Genomic DNA, 22,206 nt, shown 5'->3' with positions numbered 1-22,206 from the left:
TGGCTAAGTGTCTTAGAATATAACCATACTTGAATAAGCAATGTGATCTCTCTCTAGATTTATCTCTACCTAGGTCTGGAGACTTGGACCAAGAAATCTAAGGCTGTTTTTCTCTAAGAACATATCTACAATATTTTTTCCAGGATAAAATTGTTTTTATATATTTCCATAAACATACATTCTCTCTGTTATGAATTCTCCATATCTGTTCTCCAAAAAGAAGGGGTTTGTTTTCTGCCTTTCACTTCTGTTGAGGCGGTAAAATTCAATGTCATGCTCTGTGTTGACATTTCTCTGCCAGCTCCAACTATGAGAAACCGTTAATGGATGAGTTTTGCTTCATTAATTTCTCAAATGATGTGCTAATTTATGCTTAGTAATATTAGCCTTTTTGGTCAAATAAGTTGCATTAATTTCATTTTAATATGCGTGGAAAGCTTTTTTCTCCTGTTCTTTACTCTCCTAAAGCACTTTTAGTCACAGATCTCCAGTGTACTATAAATATTAACAAATTTCAAGGCCCAGGAGCTAGGAAAGTATCTCAGAAGCAAAATCCTTTCTCTTATTGGACTAGAAGGAAGAACATTAAGGATTGGGTGCTGTGCCTTTGGCAAATACTTCAGTGACCTCTGTTCCAGAACATGGAATTCTACAAGCTATTTCTCACTATGTTATTTTCATCAACATTAAAAGGTTTTTCATAAAATTGTCTAGGAGTGGCTCAATTGTATTTAAGAGGTAATTCAAGTTCTTCTTATGAAGGACTTTATTTATGGCTACTGGTAATATTACCCCTCTATACAGCCTGAAGTTGTCCCAAATAACATGAATGCTAATATATTTTTCTTCTTGAATGACTAATGCAGAAGAATTTAAAAAGTTCCTCTTCTTAGAGAAAATTCCATCTGTTTATTAATCATCATTTTCTTTTCTTCCAGAAACAAAAGCCATCGAGGGAATCAGCTCATTTTTTTTTAATGAAACATAGTTATTATAACATTCTTTTTGTGATTATCACCACCAACACAGTTGAATGAACAATATTTTATAATTCTTGTTATGATAGTAAATTTTAATTTCCAGAATCAAAACTGATTGTAGTTGAATGATGTCCATGCTTGGATTTCTGCATTTAGGCTTATTGGCAAAGGATAACATCTGCCACTAATGATTACATTAGTAGTAATTACAGGCTTTTTATCAACAGTTATAATGGGACAGATTAACCATAGCCCAACAATGTCCTTGAAATTTTATCCACTTCTTTACTATCTCATCCATTCATTTCTCTACCCAGGCTAAATCCTGGTCTGAATGAAATGTGTAAAGATCAAACAGATACCTGAAAACAGTTACACAATATTAGGGCTGAGATGAATCCTGGGGGATCCTCTAATTCAACTCATTCTATGGTCAATATGGCTATCTTGGAATTAGCATCTTGTCCTATACCTCCTGCTTCTGTGACTTTTCTATCTGCCTTTGTTGTTAGATGGCATGACCATGACAAAATAGGATCAAGTCAGATAAATGAAGCAACAAGACTCAATAGCCTCTTTCAGTCTCTTCTAAAAGGGACAATCTAATTTTTTGATTCATAATACCCTTGCATGCCAACTTCCAAATGTCCCCCATTACTACAAGGGACCTGAAGTAAGGTGGAGAGAACTTGGAGCAGAGAGCAGCAGATTTCTCCGCAGCCAGTGAGCAAACAGAAGTCAATGTGCAAAGGTTTCCATGGACTTGTCCCCCCGAACCACTTTTCAGACAGATTTTCTGAAACCTGCCTTGAGAAAGTGGCCAAACATTGGAGTGCTATGGGCCCTTGGTACTCATGACTGGGCCCTGAAAATAAGAAAGCCGTGCTTAGAGACCTTCACATTGGTGACTGGAGGAGAGCAAAATGTATCCTTGGCCACGGAGGCTTCATAAGCTTCTACAACTCCAGTTGTAGTCTGAGCTCTGTGCCAAGAGTTAAAAAGAGAAAACGAAATAAGAGCTTTGCTCCATGCTCTCAGGCAAGCTTACTCAGGAAGCAATAATTGAATTAAATTATCATTATTGAGCTCTAGTAATGAGCTGGAGAGAAGTTGCAAATCCCCAGAGCCATGGAAAGCAGAAGAGAGAGGATAAACTTATTAGAGGTGACTTGGGAAAGGTATTACATATAAGAACACTTTTAAAAGAATTGCCAATTATTTAGGAGCAAGTAGTGTTCTATTTGGAAAGGGACTTTGTGAGCAAAGGCAGGAGTGCACTTGGCACTGAAGGGTCCACCATGTTTTCCTATTTCCAAAAAGAAAGCACTTTTTTGGATGGAGATGTCATTCAAGGTCAGCATACAGAGGACAGAGGCCGAGCCTTATACAGCAAGAAGTGTCACCCTTACTCTGCAGGCATAGATGAGCATACCTCTTTGGTTTGCCCTTACGTGACCCTGTGCTAACACTTCCCAGGGGAGAAATGCCATGGTGGAGTCATAGTGTGTTTCCCTTTGAACACTGAGCCTCTGATATCCCACAGAGGTTGCTATAGCTTTCTGGGCACAACCCAGAAACCTAAGCACTGGTTTTAACATTGTTTCAGCTCTGGCTTAGTAGTAGCTCTGAAATAATGCCCATTTTATTATTGATGGAATTTATTTTTAATCTTCTTGAAAAGACCTTTGTCTTTGGTTTCATATTTTTGTTTATTCTACCTTCAAGTGAGCCCCCTAAATAGTTTATTACTCTTTATTTTTTAAAAAAAAAAGGCATTTTTTTTTTTTTTAGAATGCTTTCACTTATTTTAATCTTTGGCATGCCTCTCTCATTCCAGTTCCTGAATTTATTTTTACTTTTGCCTGTCTTAACTACTAATGAATTTTAAAGTAACTGTGATTCATTATTTTGAAGAATCCAGAAGATTGTTTATGATTTAATTTAAAATTATTTTCTCCTTGACTATTTTTGGGGTTATTTTTGAATAACTTTGGGGTTCTCAGCATATCTACATTTTATGTTTCCCTTGCTTTGTCATTTGCTTTAGGATATTTTAGAGTATTTTAACATGATCTTTTTTTTCTGATCACTCTTATCTGTTTTCCCTTTTGATATTGGCATTATAATAGCAGAAAAGTGAGAGGCAGTGAAGATGGCAAGGGCAGAAAGTCACAACACACAGAGGTAGAGATGAACCTTTTTTTTGCAGGATGTCATATCCTAGGACTTTTAAATATAAAGGTCCATAGCTTCTGAGAACGGTGGGGAGTTTCAAGGGTAAATGTTTCCCATCACCTTCAGCCCTGATTTCTAGTAAAATTTGTCAAGATAATTCCAGACCCTCCGAGGTAAGATTTTCCAGGACAATAATGATTCTGTTTGTGTAGCTATTTAACTCACCAGATTGTGATTTCTTCTTTAACACAGTATGCAGACACTCAACCATTACAAATTCTAAAACTGATGGTCATTTACTTATTCTACCAATACTTGAGACCTACCATGTGTTAGATACAGCGCCAGAAGCTAGGGATGCAACAAAGAATCAATGAGAATGTGGATCCTGCCCTCAGGCAGTATATAACCCATTGGGGAAGACTAAAAGTAAACAAACAATGGCAATTGTCTATTCTAAATACCTGTAACTAACACTTGTTGGCTGCTTCCTGGAGGCCACTCAGTGTGCTGAGTGCTTCACATGGATGATCTGACAGGTGCTTTGAGAACATGTGGAAGAAAACCAAGTCCTGATTTGTAGAATCAAGAAAAGACTTTAGGAAAAGATGCCTAAACTGGTGACTGAGAAGCATAGGAATGAGACAAAGGAAGGAGAGATTCAGAGGTAGGACAGAGTAGTCCATGAGGCAAGGATGCATGAGACCTCTGAGGAATCTAATGAGGCTTAGGTATGAAGGAATATGGTGTATGTGGTGGGAGATAAGAAGCTGGAAAGGACTGCTCAGGAGTCTGGACCTCAGCCATGGAGGACTTAAGGCAGGAGAGTGACATACTCAATTCTTCCAGCTGCAACATGGGGAACCATCTGTACTATTCCAGACTAGTGAAGAGGTTCAGGCATTAAAACAGAAGAGAAAGAGTTGTGGCCTGTAAACAGAGCAGAGGTAGCAGAGATTGAAGAGGTGAGGGAACAAGCAAACATTCAGGGCAGAACCAACAGATCTTGGTTCTGGCTGAGCTAAAGAGGTGGAGGAAAAGGAGTCAGCAAAAAATCTAAATTGTAGGTTTGCAACAGATGACAACCACGAGAGCTAAAGAAAAGAGCAGGAGGGAAAACCTGAAGAGAGGAAAGGGGGTGAATGTGCATGCATTAGATATGCAGCATTAGATGTGCCCATAAACTACCCAGGGAAATGGGCCTATAAGAATTTGTGTTGGTAATGACTGGGCACTGGTATGCAAGGAGGTAGCTATTGGGCTCAATGAGGGATGAAGTAGCCCATAAGGTGAGAAAAGTGAGGAATATAAAGTTCCCAGCTTTATGAGAGGTGAGTTGGAGATTGTAAAGCAGAGGAGGGGAAGGAAGGAAAGTGGGAGGGTCATAAGAGTCAAAGGATGCAGGAGTACTCAGTAGCATGGATAGCTGCAGAAAGTCCAGTAAGATAGGGCTGGACCTTAGCAAGTGTTAGCAATGAGGAACGTGTGTGATAGTTTCTGATAGGTAGTAGAGATAAAGTTGGGTGTCTTGGTCCAAGAGATGCTGTGTTAAGAAGCAGAGGCAGCAAATGTAGAGAAAAATGTAAGGATTTTGATTGTTAAGAGGAGAAGAGAGAGAAAGAAATAGCTGGAGGAAGGCACAGAAGGATGGTCTTTTTTTCCCATAGCAAAAAGGTATTTAAGCATGCTTAATACAGTGAGATCAGGGTTGGTAATGAAGGCAGAAGGAAAAGGAAAGCAAGAGAGAAGATATTCAAGTGAAGGAGACCTCCAAGAATGAGGAAGGAATGGCATCCATGAAGGGTGAACACTGGAACAGTTCAGGAAGTAAGATGTTTTCTTATTATTGCTGTTGTAAAAGAAGGGAAGGATGAGAGTGTGGTTCCAAATAAAATTAGGTGTGTATTCCTGTGGTCACAGGATGGGAGGAGTTCTCATCTGAAAAACTCTTATCTTCTCATTGTGGCACCATGCAAGGCAAGCTACTGAGGTTGAGGAGAAGGATGGTGGTGTCAGAAGAAGGTCTGGAATAGCTGGTGCAGAAGGAAGAGAGATGACCAGGGAAAAGCGTGAGGGCTAGGGAAATCAGGCAGCTTAGCTGAGGTTGGACTTATGATATTGTGAATTTGTATAATCACAGGATTGTTTTCCCCAGGACAACTTAGCTGATGTATAGATGCTAGAAAAAGTGGACATTGGATTCAACAATGACTCCAGGAATGAAAAGGAAAATCCATTACCTCACACTGCACCAAGAAGCTTAGCTTCCCCAAAAGCAGTGGGGAAGGCTTCAGTGAAGGGATGAGCTGCCATGTTTTAGCTTTGCAACTTCATGTTGAAAGACCTTTGGTCTGATTAATAAACATCATTTCTTCCGAATTGCTGTAGTTCTTTATGAAGCTGATGGAGTTATACCCCAAATTATAGATTCTTCTTAACAAATAAGGATATGTTTACAATAGCCTTTCCCCACACAGCCAAGTGATTATAAAATTTTGGAAATACAACCCATGAAGGCATGAAAAGAATATTACATAAGGAGTCAAGAGATTGAGGTTTAATATTACTAATTTGTTGTGTGGCCCTTAATCTAGTTTCTTAGTCTCTATAAAGTTCAGCATTTCCTGTGTGAACCATGAACCATCCATTCAACTCATAGGGTTTTTATGAGTAATTCAGCACCTGTATCCAGGCATGTGGTACAGTACATGATCAATGATTGCCATTTTCCTTTCCATGTCTCCTTCTTCCTTCCAGACTCAAACTTATTAAGTGATTCTACAACTTAAAGGAATGTGATAGAAAACTAAATCTTCTATGTCCATAGGGATCAAATCTTAAATAAGTTTAAGAAACATATTTATATGTTCCAGACCAAACAATACAAAATTCCATGAAATGATTGCCCTTACTTTAGAAATTGCATTCTAGTATTTTCTGGTCTATCCCATTTCATTAAAAAAAAACAAAAAACATACTTGTGACCATCCAATAAGTTAATGTCATAACTCACTAATGAACTGAGTCTTACAGTTGAGTTTGTAAGAAGCCTACTTTTGCATAGCTGAAGCATCTACATGGGCACAGAGTGGAAAATGCTGAATACAGCTGAGAAGATCTTCTCCCCAAATTGCAAGAAAGACAACATTTCAGTTGACTTTCACGACAAATGTGGTCTGTTGTGTACCTGAACTGGGAAGAGTGGTTTTACCCAGCCAGAAACACACTTGGTTTGCACTAAAGACTCACCCTCATCTCAGCAACAGGCTACTACTCCCTAGGCACTTAATTCAGTGTCTGCTTAGTGTGAACAACCCAGAGCACTGGAGGTAGGAACGAGGGAAGGTTCTGCTGAGGGTCTGCTCTGTGCACCTTCAACTAGAGAATGCTAGTTGATGTCAGAACACACTTTTTAAAAAGACTAATTCACCCTAATTGTCTGGGATGTAGCATGATGCAATGATGCAGAGCCACCTCACCTGGGAAAGACACAAGAGGGACCAATATGGTGAGTTGTCTCCCACCCCTTGCCTTTGTTTTATTTTTTAATAAGCATTCTTCTCTTAGTGTAGGATTATAAAGGGCAGGACAGGCCTTCAGAGAAAGGAGCATTTGATTTTATTTAATGTCTACTGCAGGCAGGCATCATGCTTCACAGATATTATCTTACTAGTCCCTACTTCAGCTCTGCATAGAACACTATGCCTATTTCACAGATAAGAAAACTGAGGAAGTTTGGGAAAGTGAAGTGACTCTCTCAAGAACACACTGCTTACAAAGGAGGAACCTGACATTTGAACCCAGGCCTGTCTGCTTCCAAAGCTCCTCATTAACCATTTTCTTTTTGTGGAATAGAGTAATGGGGATAAAAGTCAAGGCCTCATGCCTGCTTGGAAAGTGCTCTACCACTTGAGCCACACTCCTAGTCCTTTTGCTTTTTAGCTTATTTTTCAGATAGTGTCTCCTGCTTTTGCCCTGGCTGCCCTCAGACCTAACTCTTCCTACCCCTGCCTCCAGAGTGGCTGGAATTATAGATGTGTACCATCACACCCAGCTTGTTTTTGAGACAGAATCTTGCTAACTTGCCTGAGCTTGTCTCAAACCTTGATCCTCCTATCTTTGCCTCCTGAAATTATAGGCTTGCAGCATTACACACACCCCCTTTATTTGCTATTTATATACAATGCCAGGGAAGGAAAAAATAGATACAGTCATAATAAAATGGAGAGAAGCTAACAAGTGAGAGGATTGTTAGAGCTGGGACCAGGCAATATTTATTGGGCCTCTGGTCATGCAGAGGCCCCGAGCTTTGAGCAATGTGGTATAAAGACAAGAAGGCCACCAACTGGTATACTATCTCACTGTAGTGGCAAAAAAAATTACCTTTTGGCAACTATCTATAGATTGAAACATGGAATTCCACTGATATAAAATGTCCTTCAACTTATGACATCTGTTTCCAGGGGAAGATACTGCTTAGGGCTTAGATAAATCACTAGTTTCAGGGTGGATGAATCAGAGATTGGAGAAGGAGGTGTCATTCTCCAGTGAATGCAAATAAAGATGGTTACACAGTACTACCTTCTATACAATGGACACCTGGCACTCCTGGTTCTCACACTTTGTGCCCAGCTAAACCCAACTAGGCAGGCATTAGTCTCCCCATTTTTGAGCTGGGAAACTGAGGCTCCATAAGGTTAACATATCCAAGGTTATACAAATGGGAAATGGCAGGGTCAGAATGAAGCCAGAGCTCTTGGACTCTAAAGCATTTCTTTTACTTATTTTCTTGCTGGGTAAATATTGAAGGACAGGGTGCTGGCATCACACATTACCAGATGAGGGCCATATCCACACTTTCACATTCCTATTAGGCCATCAGATGCTTACCACATCCAGTGCGACAGGCAGGGCTGGCCTATTCTTTCAGAGTACGAAGACGACTTTCTGAACCCAAGTCTTAATGTGAAGCTGAGATTCAAACCTTACACTTTAATTTCAAGTCTTCAAGTCTGGGTTCTAATAAAAAATGCTTAAACTGGCCCAAGTCTCACTCATTTTCAAAAACCATGAATTTATGGCTTCCCAGGGAAACCCAATTGGCTAGGCATCTCAGAGGACTCAGCTTAATGTAAGGACGCAGACTGTAGTCACGAAAGGTTCCCCGACCTCAGTTTCTCCTTAGGATAAATCCAGTTGCTTGATCTGGCACCAAGCATACCTTGGTGACATGGAGTGAATGGCAGTCAGTGAGCAACAGACACTAGACATACATCACACATTAAAGATGCCACATGCATGCAAAGCTTAGATTCTCTGTCCTAAGGTTCTCGATACGCGGATTTGTCCTATCATCCATCAAAGTGTGAAAAACAGCTCTTATCTTTCATTAGCTGCATAGAGTACGCACCATGCCAAGACTCTCTGAAAGCCCCGAGCATGCCTGAATAGAGCTCCTGTACACAGAGAAACCATTTATTTACAGAGCTCCTCCTATTCTTAGAAAAGGATCAAACACTTCATGGGGCTTAAAAAGTCAGGTGGCTCTACAGAGTAGTTTTTCCAAGAACAGTCTTGGTTTATACTGTGATCCAAGGTTAGTTATTAATAATGTCCCTTTGTATTCTCAAAAATGTCCCAGTTTGGATACTTCTGATTCTGGCTTAACTTCACCCAAAACAGTAAGAGCAATCACTGTTTCTCACAACATAACTGCTATCAGGACCATTACTTTCCTAGTTTTACAAATGGGAAAAATGATGCTCTGAGAAGTGAATCGACAAAGGCATTGGCAAACTGGGGAGAGGAGCAGAGGTTTAAACTGGAGCTTCAGACCCGCCCTGCTTTCCCCCACTCTCTGACAGGGTCCTAACCACATAGGACTGCAGGATTATTCTACAAACACTGTTCCCAATTCTGGACTCCCCCTCCTTCCCTAGCTCATGCCCACATACCCTGGTGTCAGCAGAGCTGTCACTGACAGTTCTGAGACACCTTCTCAGACCTGTCCCCAATATAGGTTCTCTGTGGTACCTATACAATAGGCACTTCACTCCCCTCATAACATGCACACAGACAGTCTTCACATATCTATTAGGTAGCTGGTATATACCAGGCCCTGTTGCAGTGTCTGGGGACATAGCTAAGGACAAAATGGCAATTACCAGAGTAAGGAAGAGACAGGAAGGAAACAAATATACTGTATAATACAATTGGATGCTCACATTCAAAAGATACTCCTACAACCAGTCTTCTCAAAAACTCAGTTCCACACTTTGAGAGCTATTAAAACCAATGTCGTGTCACTTTATTCTCAACAACTATTTATTTCTGAATCTTAAGGTACCTCACTTAAGGTGAGGATAGGGACAACCCTGCCTATGAGGACTCTCATTTATTTCTTAGGGGACCCTCCTGGCCTGGGTTTCTTTAGTCCTTCAAGGGCCAAATGAGCAGCAGTTCTCCAATGCATTGACCCCACAAAAAGGTATGTAAGACGAAGCAATGAATTCAGGAGTAGCGTCAGCCCCATGGATTCTGACATTTGGAGATGAGGTGTCAAATGATTTGGCTGAAAGCTAATTGGTTAGCACTTAATTGGCAAGATGTGGAGTGATTAGAACACTGGCACCTCAAAGTGGGGAGAAATGAAAAATGCTCCAGCCACTGTGGGAAACAGTATGGTGGGTCTCCAAAGATTAAATATAGAATTACTATATGATCCAGCAATTCCACTTCTGGGTATGCATGCGAAAGAACTGACAGCAGGATCAGAAACAGATACTTGCATACTCATCTTTCTAGCAGCACTATCTGCAACAGTCAAGAGGTGGAAACAGCCCATGTGACCCTAAGAGGTAAATGGATAAGCAAGATGTGTTGTATACATATGGCAGAATATTATTCAGTTTTGAAAAGCAGGGAATTTTTGATACATGCTATCACATGGATGAATGCTGAGAACATTAAGCTAAGTGAAATAAGCCAGTCAACAAAAATACACCTTTTCAGACACTTATAGGCATCATGCTGCATGAGTTCACTTTGAGGTTCCCAGAGCAGTGAAATTCACAGAGACAGAAAGTATGAGTGGTTGCCAGGGGCTGGGCAGAGGGGGGAGTGAGGAGTCAAGCATTTCATGGGTAGAGTTTCAGTTTTGCAAGATGAAAAGAGCTGTGTGGATGGATGATGGCGATGGTTGCACAGCCTTGTAAATGTTCCTAACATCCCGAGCTGTGCACTTGAAATGGTTAAGGTGGCAAACTTTATGTCACATGTATTTTATCACAATATAAAATTTTAATTGGTAGGTTGTCTGTCACTGTGGTTTATAGCAAGAGTTTAGTGGTCCTACAAACCTCACTCTTCTACCTGGGCAAGTGACTTCGCCCTTCTGAGCCAACGTTTACTTATCTGAAAAATAAGAATAAAATCTAACTTATAAAGGCAAGTGCTGTACCACTTGAGCCCTGCCCAGTCCTTTTCCTTTTCAGTTTGTTTTTTAGATGTGTCTCTTACTTTTGCCTGGGCTGGCCTGGTATTGAGATACTCCTATCTTCACCTCTGGAGTAACTGGGATTGCAGGCATGTGCCACCAGGCCCAGCTCTAATCTCTACTTTTAATTACAGATTTAACTTTACACACACGCACACACACACACACACACACACACACACATACTCATATTTCTAACATTATCTCTTTGTACCACTGGGATTTTTCATCATATAACAATATGCCGAATCATTTAACATATGATTTGGGGGAAAATTATTTTAAGAATTATAGATTTAACCCTATAAAAAGGAAATCACCCGAAATAAATGGCAAATTTATTAACAAACCATCATGTTAGATTAATCTATCAGCAGCATTTTCAGAGACAAATGCATACGATCAATAACTCTAAAAAACTTCAATTAGATATTGCTTTAGAAGAAAGGACTTCTCTGTGGAAGTTTATTCTGAAATCCCTGAAGGTACAGACTGATACCTTAAAACCATACTCTTGATAGAAAATCCTGGGCCCGGTCCACAAGGAATCCATTATACAGAAGGTGAAAGAGGGAACATGTTACAACGGAATGAGGATCCTTTATGGAAATGACCAAAGACAAATGGGCAATTTCAGTGGGCCTCCAGCGCCTGCTGTCAACCAAAGAAACAGAATACTAGTGTTGAAGAGCACGTTTGAGACCGTTCTGGGAAGAACCCAGGTAGGCGTGATGACCCACATTACTGCAATCCCTAAAAGAGAAGAGACAGCAGGAACATCCAAGTTGCAGTAGTTGTAGGGTAGCTACACACAGCTGTCTGCTGTAGAAGGTGGCCCTGGTAAGAGAATAAATAGGTCTAGAAGTTTGCCAAGAGCCGCTGCCATCCTGAACCACCCAAGCACGAGACCGAGACAAGTAGTCGACATGATTATGACGAAGCAGATGGTATGAAGACTCTTTCCTGGCCTCTTACATTCTCAAAGTGCAGAAGGACAATCACGAGACACTGAAACAGAAGCTGCTGATGTCAAACAGGTTGCACTTGAAATGAGAAATAAAAGTTGGTAAGAGAAAAGAAAGCAAAAACCTTAGATTGAGTTGCCAACTTGCAGGAGCTTGGCAGGTTTCAGAAGATCTTCTTTCGCCTGACTTCAAATATATGTGCATCCAATCAGCGAAAGAAAGAGACTAACGAGAGCTCCCTGCCGCAGACACCTGCAGCAGACAATGGCTCTGATCTCTGAGGATTTTAAACAGCTGTGCATAAACTTCAAAAGTAATTTGCAGCCAAATTAGTAAATGTCACCCTTCTTCCCACTAGACACAGCATTTTTTCAAAAGATGAAGCATCCGCAGTTAAGCCTGCCATTTTACAAGTTACCAAAGATAAGTTAGGGGGGAAAATGAGGATTGTGATTCACAAGGTTGGGGTGTGGAGTCCAGTGAGGGGTCCAGGACCTTATGAGCAGGGCTTGGCTATCAAACAACACCAGTCACTTATGGCCACGACTTCTAGGGAAACAAAGTAAGGGAAAGGAACATCTGAAGTCGGTAGCCATCCAACTTCTTGCTCTTCCCATGGATGCTTTAGAATTAGAATTCTCTTTGCCAAGTGAAAGGCACAAAGGACCAGAGCTGACAGAACACACAGGCAGACTCTCCAGGCCTTCTAGGTGGCTCATAAGAAAGACAATCCCACAGGCTTCTATGTGCTCTCAAGGAGCACCTGCAACAGGAAGGACTAGGTACCCAGCATAAGTGGTCCATTTTCCCAACTGCCTGTCAGAGAGCAGTTCTCATTTGCTCCACTCCCAAACCCCATACACAGACTGGTGTCATTACAGAATAATCCGATTAGCACCAAGTCCAGCCCACATAGTGGCAGAGCAGTCTGGAGGACAAGGCAGCTCTGTGGCACTCTCCTTACAGAAACGACCAGAAGCCCATGTCCACTGTTTACGCCTGCCTTTCAGAGTTAAAGCCACTTTCACATTGACCTTTGTGGCTCTTAAAAATCCAATAAAAAACAGTGATTTTATTTAACAAACAATATTGCATTAATATGTACCCACCCCCAAGTCTGGGAAACAATTTTACACAAGATTAAAAGGTTGAGCGCCCAGACTTTGTTTTGCTTGTTGTTTTTATCTATCAAAGCAGTTTTTCACTCTCCTCCAGACCCTTAAGAGACACTTAATCTGTTTCAAAGAATGTCACCAGCCCTGTCTCCTGCTCCAGTAAATTCCCAGAAAACGGGGTGTTTTCTGTGGACAGGTTGCCATCTCCAGAAAACACCTTTCCGTACCAGACTATGTAAACATTTTGGCGAAGAATGCACAAACTTTCCACGACTTCCCTTCTCTCAGTCCCCACTAGTTCAGGGGAGAGGGAAAAGGAGAAGGAAGGAGGAGGCGCCCCCTCACCCCGACCGGGCCGCGGCGGCCTGCACCCGGCCAAGGTCGCCAGTACACAAGAAACCAAGGTGTGGCGGGGAGCCCCAAGTTTGCTTTGGCTCGAATTCTTTTTCGATTTCGTTCTCACCCCGCGGCAGCCCTCGCTCCTTCCTGGAGCAGCTCCAAGGCACCCCCGGGTGGCCCTTCCCGCTCGGGTCCTGGCACCTGCAGCCGCAGCTCCCGGCCGTGGCACTGCGCGCGGGGGTCCTACCTGGTGGCGCGGCCGCGGTCCGAGCGCGGTCCCTCTGTGCTCCGTGGCTCGGGGACTGGCGCGGGCCGGCGGGCGGTAGGTGCGCCCCAAAGGTGGCTCCGGCCAGGGGGCGCTCGTCACTGTCCCCGCCGGGCCCAGGGGACTCGGGGACCCTGGCTCAGACTCAGCCGCGCACCGCCTGAGCCCGCTGATCGCCTTCTGCCGTCCCCCTGCTCGTCCTGTCCCCACCCCCCATCCTCACTCCTTACTGGCCACTTGTCGCTCCACTGCGACCTGGACCAGAAGGCGATGACAGGGTAGGATGGGACAACCCCGGCGGTGACGGTGCTGCAGGCAGCGCGGAGCAGGGGCGCAGCAGCCTCAGCCACCTCTGAGTGCGGGGAAAGGGGCGCGGGACCACACGCCTTCTCTTCTCACTGAACTGAAAACCTAAACAAGAATCCGGGTGGGGGTGGGGAGGGCAGGCTAAGGTCCTTCTGGGAGAAAGAACTGTGTCTGTTTAATCGTTCTCACACTAGAAGGGACTTGCAAACGTTGCTCATTTTTACAATTACCACCCGAGGAGGCTTAGGCACATTCTGTCCTTGGGATAACGGTTTCTAGATTTCGTGTTCCTGTTATTTTGATTTTATGTACACATCTGCACATTGTTGTTTTATACACAGTTTCCAAAGTTGAGCTGCTTTAAATTTCACAGTCTTGGAAGCTGCAAAGTTATGTCAGAATAGTGCAGCTCTCATCCTGGGACTCTTTATGCCTTTTGCTAACACTAATGATGAGGACAAATAGAGTACTATGCCAGAGGATTGGTTTAGAAAATTATGTCTGGTTACCAATAGGATTACAAGACGATTTCCTTTCAATGGAGACACCAGAATATGAAAAATATACCTGGCTATTGGGCTGAGAAATCAAGCAATAATTCTTTTTCTCTCTCCCTCTCCCTTCCTTTTTTTTCTTCCTTTCCTTCTTCTCTTTCTCTGCCTTCTTCCATTAAAAAGGTACAAAAGAGCCACACCTTGGGTTAGTAGGTTTCTGATCATGGAATTATACAATGTCATCTTAAAAAGACTTCAGAGTACTGTCAGTTGCAAACTTTTAATTTATAAACGGAAACATGAAGGTCCAGAGTGTTTGGTGACTTGGTTAAATCACTCTGGACTGTGCTGAAAAGGCACTCTAATCTCTATGAACCCAACAAAGCCAACACACACATCTTGTAAGACTAAAAACATATTCTCTTAAAATTAGCCTCCCTTCTGACATGTGTGTTGGTACACTTCTGTAATCCCAGCTACTTGAGAGACAGAGATAGGAGGATCACAGTCAGAGGCCAGCCCAAGAGAAAGCATGAGACCCTATCTGAAAAACAAACTAAATGCAAAATGGACTGGTGGCGTGGCTCAAGGAGTAGAGAATTTGGCAAGCAGGAGGCCATGAGTTCAATCCCCAGTACCACAAAATAAATAAATAAATAAATTAGCCCCCTTCTACTTGTTAATATCTAAGGAACACCGTACTGACCCTTGATCCAGGATCTTACAATACAGAGGCTGCACTTGGAATATTCTAGCCCAGAGATAGAAGGGTGCTGGCTCATCTTGACATCGCCAGAGCCTAGTACATAGTAGGTCCCTGTTATATTTTGGCTACTAATGGGGAAAAATGTCTCTATGTCTGGGAGTGAGGTGACAGAGCTGAAGGAATGATTCCCACTGTCTTGTCCCTGAGACGGCAGAGGGGAAACTTTCTTCATTCAAAATACCTTCTGCAGCCGTCCTACAATGGAGCCTGTTAGATCAAGAAGAAGGATGGGCAAGCTGACCGTGGCCATTGTGACTAAGAGATAATAAACTCCTCATTATTCATGTCTAGGTTTTCTACTGACAATTGGAGAAGGGGGTTTTCTACACATTTCTATAGGCTGAAAGCCCATAAGTCAGTGACTTTAATAAAAGCTTCAAGTGATGATGCTGTTAGGTATCTAGTAAGTACTGGCATTCCAGGCAGTGTTCATTTAATCTTTGTAAAATCTCATGAAGTAGCTACTGTCATCATCGTCTCCATTTAACAGATGAAAATAATGAGATTTAAGAAGAATGTGGAGGATCCCACAACTTGGAAAGTATAAAACCGGGAGGCAAACCTTGAGCAGTCACAAGCATGTCTCTCAGGCACCATGGAGTCATGCCTCCATTTTTTGACACCACCTTCAGTTTTCTGCTTTTCCCTCTGTGGGACATCTGGCCTCTGAAGGCCTATGCTTCTCGAATATTCTATGACCACATACTATTAATATAATACTATATGATAATACTATATATTAATGGAAGCCTCTTCATCTGAAGTTGGATCTTTTAAAACAATATTTATCATCTATCCCAGAAAAATGATTTTTTTGTCTTAATATTTTATTTAGAACCAACAAATCCGAAACTGATCTTGGTACACGTTAGGTGGAGTGGGAACCTATACTTTTCGGCCTCCCTGAGCTGCCAGGTCTTTCTGTTTCCTATCAGAGACTCTGGTTTTATACACTTGGCTGCTGCTCTGAAGTTCTCCACACCTTTGTTTCCTGGAAGAGGAAATGGCATTTCCGGGAGAGGATGATGTGTGGGTGGTGAGGTTCCACTCATTGTGTTAAAAACACCCCAACTTTCAGTTGCGAACTTCTTTTCCTCCTCAGTATCTGCCCTAAGGTTTCCTGGAATCACACTGAGTATAGAGTATGGGGCAGCAGCTTTTTTTGGTTAAGTTCAGCTGGGAATGATGACTCTCCTTCTCTGGATCCATGGCTTCCCTCCAGTGAAGGAACGGGGGTTCCCATGCAACTTGCCCCTGGAACTCTTGCAACCCATTTTCCTCCAGCTTGGGATTTAGAAGACAGCCTGAGACATCACTTTGCTTTGCTTTTGGACCTAATTGAGGATGATGCTCTATCTCCCACGGAAACCACCTCTTGCACCCTTCTGTGAGATTAACCTCCGCAAAGGATTTAGGATAGAAAGTACAAGGCAAATGTTTCTTGTGCACCTCAATTTGGAAAAGGATGGCATTTGAGGAGAAGTAGAATATGACAGCAGAGATAATTTGAGCACACTGTTATTTAACAAGGACATTTCTGTCTCTGCAGAAGGTCACCACTTGGAGGAAACCAGTTTGGACTACTTTATAAGCAGTTTGACCATCCAGCTACCCATTTTCCCAAAGCCTGGAAGAGATAGTTTTTAAAGTGCACTACCTGAGTCCCCTGAAGAATGAGCACAGAATTAGAGAACAATGATCTATCTTAACCAAAGACTCGAGCAACACGTGAAGTCTAATACAGATTTATCCAGAAAGTGTCCAAATCATCGTAAGAGCTTTGGGTTAAATGAAAGAGGCACAAACAAACAGGTATTTTAAGTTCACAGCCTGGACAAGGGAAAGGGAGGTACTTGCTTTTTTTTTTTTCTTTTCAATTCAACTGTTGTGTTTCAGGTGAAAATTGTTATTACCAGAAGAGAGTTTTAAACCCGGAAGCAAAAAATAGTCCTCCCATTGGGGAGTAAATGAACATTGATTACTGTTGCTGATAGGATTAGTGTCAACTCTTGGAAACCATGAGGGGAAAAGTGAAAGGTGAATACAAACTTTAACCTGAGGTTCAAAAAGGAAAAATGGTCATAATGCATTTTTGGAATTTCATCATTTGAAATAGTTATTAGATATACTTAGTAATGTTAAGCTACTTTCTAATCTTAGGTAAAGAAAGGGAGGTAAGTATTATTTCTTTATTTAAGAAAGGTTATGATGAGGATGATGAACAGATATTAGTTAATATTTCCTGTGTATTTCCTAACTGTTCAGGATGGGGAGTTAAACACTTTATTTTAATTATTTCATTTGATTCTTACAAGTCCCTTGAGATTAGGAATATCCTTAAGTTTAGAGATGAAATAATTGAGCTTTTGAAGTTAAGCAAATTACTCCCCAGTTTCATCTAGCCAGTAAGTGGAAGGGTAAGAGTCGTGCATTGTTTAATTGACCCTCAGATCCGTGACTTTTTGCCATCATACACACAGAAGCAAGGCAAGAGTTGAAATTATAGCCTGCCCATTAAAACAGTAAAAGGATCATTCATGTGTATTTATACAGCTATCACAATTAATAAGATATTCTTACAGCAAAGGAGTTCTTGTGTGTATGGATGGCCAATGTGTGAAGTATAAGGTATCACAATGCTCACTTAATAATAAAACCACAAAACATGAATTAAGCTGCAATCCTTGATGACACAGTACACTTGGAATAGGATGCTTTTCCTGAGCATCAATTATCATTTTATTATCAAATAGTGAAATTGAGTGTGCAAAGTTTTCTTTTGTCTTATTTTTAAGATGGGCAGTTGTGAAAGCACAGTTTTGGCACTTGTTTCAGATGTGGCTTCAGAAATCTGCAAGTACCGACTTTGTAAAGTCAGCATTGCAGTGAAGAGAGTCTAATTGTAGCATAAGCATCTGAACCAGACAGTGGGTGATTACATTTTCACTGTTGTTTTAGCACAGATTCAAGTAATAGAATTAACTAAGTCTTAATGGGAAAATCAGTGTGAAAGCAGACAGTCCAATATTTTAAAAGATTCACAGATACAGTCCTGGATTTGGAAAGCCCAGGGACACACACCAGGCACAATAGGTATAGCCCAAATAGTTATAGTTGTAAATTCTTGTTTAAAATTAAAGAGGTATTATCCGAGAGACTGTTTGAGTGATTCTTTTTCTCCCAGGGGAAAAGCAGTGTGAAAGCCTGAAAGACCATACATCTTGAAGAGGATTAACATAACTGAGAATTACTCTGGGAATCCAGGAGAAAGAAGTCAAGGTGAACTCGTCTATTGTATTTATAAATTTGATTATTTCAGTGCTATAATTTGACATAATGTAATAGCTCCAGGATTTGAATATCTACCTTTAAAGGGATGCTACTTTCAAGTCATTCATTTTATATCTCAGTTTCTTTTTTTGAAAAGGTAAATGCTCTACTTGCTTCTCATTGCTCCCTTCTGTTCCACCCATTCCCCTGTGACAAATACTGCCTTTAATACCCATGTATACACACACACACACACACACACACACACACACACACACGCAAATTAGGAACTGGATTTTTCATTTTACAAAAAGTATGTTGGTAAAATAAAATTAAAAAAAAAAGAAAGAAAGAAAAACTACCAAAAAAAAAAAAAAGTATGTTGGACCACATGGGATAGTCTATCAGGCTTATTCCATTTATGAAATTCTGAGAATAAATGTCAAATTAAATAAAGTATTATTTATCAGTGATGAGTGCACTGCAATTTATTTCTCATGGTATTTGATGCTATTTTTAATAGTCACTGATATAAATTTTTTTCAAATGCCCTCAAAGAGGTCATATACCTATGGCTTCAGGAACTGGCTAGAAACCCTTAGTGTCTTCTTTGTATACAGCTTTTTTCATGATGATTTCAACCATTCACTTTGAAGGAAAAAATTTGTAGGACAAAATTGTAAGGATTTTTTCTCTTGGCAGATAGAACAGTGGTCTAATGAGAATAAATTGGCCATATTTGACTGCTGTGGGGTCACTCAGAGGTGTACTGTCTCTGCCCCAAATGCAAACATCTTACCTTCAAAATATTTTGACCTAAATGAAAGCCTTGGAATTGATTATTTTTTTCAACTTGAATCTACTCTTATATTGTAAATCCATCCAAGTTGGCATTTTCTCCACCCTTTCCCCTCATTTTTTTTTTGTTGTTGTTCATCACTAAACAAAAGGGTGAAAACTCTGTGGCTGGGATTCTGCCTGTCATTCACAGAGTAGGTGTTTTATCTACATGTTACTCATTAAAAAAAAACAAACCACACCTGGATCTGTTCAGTACACAAATTAACTGTACATGATAATTAAAGAAAAATCTGTAATATTTACATAATCGTATCAATAGCTTTTATTTGTACATCAAGGCAACATTAACAACAATGAAGAACAAGCTAACTCTTTTTTATGTGCCTTCTGAGTACTTGGGGATTGATACTTGAAGACTGAAAATGACCAAAGTCAGAAGATACGTACATTTTTCTAGATAGACTGAAAATGTCATGCATTGTTTCACAAAACCACTTTCCCCACATGTTCATTTTGACATTCATAAAGGGGAGGGAAGATGTTCATATCAAATCCTGGCAATTTCATTGGGAAGACTGAATAAACAAAACCTCTAAGATGTTTTAAACCCGATAAACTTCCCAAAGAAAATGATATACTATAAATTAATAGCCACCCTTTATAGAGTGTTTATATCATAGTATTTTATACATTTGAGCTTATTGAGCTCTTATAGCAATCTTATAATATGGGCACTATTCACATTTTGCAGATGAGATTGTTGAGGCTCACAGAGTGTAAAAATATCCAAGATCACAAAGCAAGTGAGTAGGGAGCCAGAACCTGGGTAAACTCCATTCAGAGCCTGGCTACTAATTACAGAGGCTACAAATAGGGGTCATAATCCACGTGAAGATTCTGAAAAATAACGTTTATTATTTTTCTTATGCTAAAAATTATGCATTCAAACACAAACACATGCACGCACACTGACACTCATACTCCCACAAAACTAGACATTAGAAGAAAGTGAAAAAAGAATAGCCCTAACTCCACAAGCCAAAGACAGTTTAGTGTCTAAGCTTAAATCCTTTTTCCTATGTATAATTTTTAGAATTGTTTGATTTTCAAAATGACTTTTATTGGTTGTCTAATTATTAAGTAAAGAATAGTCATCATAGAAATTTTGAAAATGATAAAAAAAATAGATAAAAGAAGGCCAGGAGTTTGGAGGCATGGCTCAAATGGTGGAACACCTGCCTTGCAAGTACAAGGCCCTGAGTTCAAATCCCCGTATAGCTAAAAAATAAACATATATAAAAGAAATTTTGAACAGTGGTAGTCTCAAGATATGAAGGTTTAAACATCATATTTTACCCTAGTCATGGCTGAGGTCACATTGTCTTGAGACTGAAGCTACTTCTTGACCTCAGATGGTTTAGAGGTTAGTCTATAATGTCGTTTTGTAAGTTGTTTCTTTGGTTTTAACTTAAGATGTTGATATTCTCTTTTTCTGGAAATTACAAATATGTTTTCTGAGCAAATAATTAAAATCTTCTGGTTGCTCTGAATAAGACTAGCTGCAGGACAAAATTCACACACACACAGACACACAGACACACAGACACTTCAAAGAATGAATGATACTGTTTAAATCAGCCTTTATCACTCCACAGAATGACTTAAAGCTTTTTTTTTTTTTTCCTTCAACTGCAGCTTGTCTGAAGCAGTTTCTTCTGCGTGGCGAGAGAAACCCGCCAACTCCATGTTTACCAATTGGACCATGAGCTTTTAACTAGAGAAAAGGCTTTTGGTTCAGACTAAAGCAATTGCTACTGAGTCACCAGATTAAGTGAATAAGTTTGGGTGCCCCATGGATCTGGGCTGCAGAAATGGGGATTAAATCTTAGTTACACTGAGAAAGTTCTCTCCAAGCAAAAGGCAACAGGACTGTTTCTTGAGAAACTTTACATCATGTGACACGACCTGCCAAGGGAACTGAAAAAGACTTAAAAAGTTAAGACGTCAAGAAGGCTTCTGGAAAAACTCAGCAAGGTGCCCCAGACTAGCTCCAGTGACTATGCAACCAAGCTCCCACTCTTCCTAGGAACACAGTTAAAACCTGAGCTAAAGAAACTGAGAAATACATAAAGTCTTTGACCTAAGTGTTGAATTTGCTGTCTTCTGCATGCCCCTAGAATGGCAAAGCACTGAGTTTCCAGAAAACTCTTGCATGTGTTTTTGTTACCCCAAACCTCTCCATATTCTCTTAACTTTTTCAGAATCACATTTTCTCTCTTCTTTGCAATTGTATTTGGAAAGAATGCAGATCTCCTCCATGGTTTTAAACTTAAACTATTCCATTTATTTCTTAGCTGTGAAAGAAAATTCCCAAAATACCATGCTCTACTTTGTAAACCCTGGATATAGTGACTCTTTTATGCACATTATGAGGAGGGTGTGGAGAAAGTGGAATTCTCATGCAAATTACTACAACTTTGGAAAATAGTTTCACAATATCTGCTAAAGCTGAGCATAAACATAGCTGGTGATCCAGATATGTCACGCTACACAAAGCACAAAATGTGTGCAGATGCAGTACATGGCAGGTACATGTTCATTCTAGCACTGTGCAAAATCACCCCCAACTGTCAACAACCCAAGTGCATCACAAAACTGTGGTGCTTCAATTGAAACCATACAGCAATGAACATTAGCCAGCCAATGCTGCAGGTGACAACATGAATAAATCCTGCAGATGTAATACTGAGTAGAAGAAGCCAAGTTCAAAAGACTACGTGCTATAGAATTTCATTTATGTACAACTCAAAAGCAAGTCAAATTAATTCATGTGAAGTCAGGGCAGTAATTATTATATTTAGGGAGGTGATTGGTGGTGGGTCTGGGAAGGGTGTTTATGGTGACTTTTCTTACTTGATCTTGCTGGATGGTTACATTGGCATATCCACTTCAGTAAAAATTCATGTAGCTATCCATTTGTGATTTGTGTAGTTTTCTGTGTGTGTTGATTCCAATAAAAAGAATTTTTAAATGGACTATTACACTGTTGTATCATGTTGTTGTATAGCCAGAAGCAGGATCAGCCTCAGAGTACAGTACTCAGGGGGCAAATGTGTAAATTCTTCCTTCTCTGCTATTCACAATGCCAACAAGTCAAGCTTAATGACTACGTGACCTCAATAAGTCATTGGTATTTTTTGAACCTCTTTTTCTTATTTGGTAAGTTAAAGAGTTA

The 22,206-nt window shown here is 40.6% G+C and overlaps 1 protein-coding gene and 1 long non-coding RNA gene across 4 annotated transcripts in view; one reads left to right on the top strand and one right to left on the bottom strand.

Annotated features, from left to right (window-relative positions):
• The window catches only part of Prkcq (protein kinase C theta), a 125,281-nt gene extending 111,540 nt beyond the window's left edge, over positions 1 to 13,741 (bottom strand). The window contains exon 1 of one of the 3 annotated variants that reach the window (XM_074056713.1): positions 13,565 to 13,741. The gene's annotated coding sequence lies outside the window, so the exon portion shown is untranslated. Of the gene's footprint in view, positions 1 to 13,316; positions 13,545 to 13,564 lie in introns of those variants that run through there. The other 2 variants (XM_020182801.2, XM_020182800.2) reach the window with 2 other exon arrangements.
• Positions 13,742 to 15,905: 2,164 nt separating this feature from the next.
• Positions 15,906 to 21,990, top strand: LOC109698516 (uncharacterized). Its single transcript, XR_002213544.2, has 3 exons — positions 15,906 to 16,712; positions 18,085 to 18,179; positions 20,667 to 21,990. It is a non-coding gene; the product is annotated as an uncharacterized lncRNA (long non-coding RNA).
• The last annotated feature ends 216 nt before the right edge of the window (positions 21,991 to 22,206 follow it).

The sequence above is a fragment of the Castor canadensis genome, chromosome 15, assembly GCF_047511655.1.
Source record: "Castor canadensis chromosome 15, mCasCan1.hap1v2, whole genome shotgun sequence".
Classification (NCBI taxonomy): Eukaryota; Metazoa; Chordata; class Mammalia; order Rodentia; family Castoridae; genus Castor; species Castor canadensis.
Note: the sequence above shows the minus strand (reverse complement) of the source record. Positions and strands in the feature narration are given on the sequence as shown.